The sequence below is a fragment of the Thermobia domestica genome, chromosome 5 (assembly GCF_964235325.1).
Source record: "Thermobia domestica chromosome 5, izTheDome1.hap1.1, whole genome shotgun sequence".
NCBI classification, from domain to species: Eukaryota; Metazoa; Arthropoda; class Insecta; order Zygentoma; family Lepismatidae; genus Thermobia; species Thermobia domestica.
In genome coordinates, this window is record NC_137458.1 from 216,490,561 (window position 1) to 216,492,634 (window position 2,074).

A 2,074-nucleotide genomic window follows, 5' to 3' on the forward strand; every position below is an offset into this window, starting at 1 on the left:
CTTGGCCCGGGGTCAATGACCTAGGGGTACTTAGGACCACCCCCTCTAAATTTTGGCAGGGGTACCTTGGCCCACCCCCTAAATTTTGGCAGGGGTACCTAGAACCACCCCCCTTAAATTTTGGAAATTGCCAAATCTAAAAATTTGGTATGGTAGCCTAGGACCATAGTATGTACCTCTATTAGTATTGGGTGTCTATGTCGTTCCCTTTCATGGGTAAAAAATTGCCAAAAATTCAAATTTCGGAGGTTTTTGACCTAATTTATCCCCTTTGATGAGGTGTTATTACCTTATATGGTTATATGGACGTATACAGGGGTCCATTCCCTTTCATAAGACATGGGTATATTAATGCACCCATTGAGAAATTTGGGAGGGGTACCTTGGCCCACCCCTTCAATTTTGGAAATTGCCCAATTTCAACATTTGGTATTATAGTACCGGACCCTAATATGTATTATGATAAATTTGGGTGGTCCACCTCGTTCCCTTTTAGGGGTACCAAATTGCCAAAATATAAACGTAAGCAATACGTTGTACCACGTGTTTGGTTTTTTGGCTCAATTTATCCCCTTGGATGAGATGTTATTACCTTATATGGTTATATGGTCATGTATAGGGGTCCATTACCTTTCATAAGACATGGGTATATTAATGCACCCATTGAAAAATTTGGGAGGGGTACCTTGGCCCACCCCTTAAATTTTGGAAATTGCCCAATTTAAACATTTGGTATTATAGTATAGGACCCTAATATGTATTATGATAAATTTGGATGGTCCACCTCGTTTCCTTTTAGGGGTACCAAATTGCCAAAATATAAACGTAAGCAATACGTTGTACCACGTGTTTGGTTTTTGGCTCAATTTATCCCCTTTGATGAGATGTTATTACCTTATATGGTTATATGGTCATGTATAGGGGTCCATTACCTTTCATAAGACATGGGTATATTAATGCACCCCTTGAAAAATTTGGGAAGGGTACCATGGCCCACCCCTTAAATTTTGGAAATTGCCCAATTTCAACATTGGGTATTATAGTATTGGACCCTAACATGTATTATGATAAATTTGGGTGGTCCACCTCGTTCCCTTTTAGGGGTACAAAATTGCCAAATTTTAGTACAACCACATGTTTGGTTTTTTGGCTCATTTTATTCCCTTGGATGAGGTCCTATTACCTTATATGATTATATGGTCATGTATAGGGGTCCATTATCTATTATAAGACATGGGTACATTGGTGCACCCCGGGAGGGGTACCTTGGTCCACCCCTTAAATTTTGGAAATTGCCCAATTTCAACATTTGGTATTATAGTACAGGACCTCAATATGTATCATGATAAATTTGGATGGTCCACCTCGTTCCCTTTTAGGGGTACAAAAATTGCCAAAATATAAACGTTGTACCACGTGTTTGTTTTTTTGGTCCATTTTATCCCCTTGGATGAGATTCTATGATTACAGGGATCTATTTCCTATCATAAGACATGGGCACCCTTCTTAAATTTTGGCAATTGGGGTCCACTGAAATTGTCCAATTGAAGCATAGTACAGGACCTCAATATGTTTCGGTGGTCCTATTACCAAATTTGTTTTTTCAACCACGTGTTCGGTTACTGACTCAATTAAGGTTATAAGGTATGGATGGGCATCCCCTTTCAATTTGGTAGGACCCTTCGGGTGTAGTACAGTCACGTGATCAATGATTTGGTTTTAATGCGCGACGAGGTCCCTGGTCAATGTTCTCTAGGAATTAGGTGGAAACTTTGAACAAGATTCTTGGCATTTAAAACTTTTTTTTCAACTTTTCAAACTAAAAAAAAATGAAAACAAAAAATTGAAAACGAAAACTTTTCAAACTAAAAAAAATCAAAACAAAAAATTGAAAACGAAAACTTTTAAACAAAAATCTTGAAACTAAAAAAATTTTCAAAACAAAAATTTGAAACGAAAAAATTTTTGAAACGAAAACATTTGAAACAAAATTTTGAAACGAAAAATTTTCAACAAAAAATTTGAAACGAAAAATTTTCAAACAAAAAATTTTGAAACAAATTTACAAACAAAA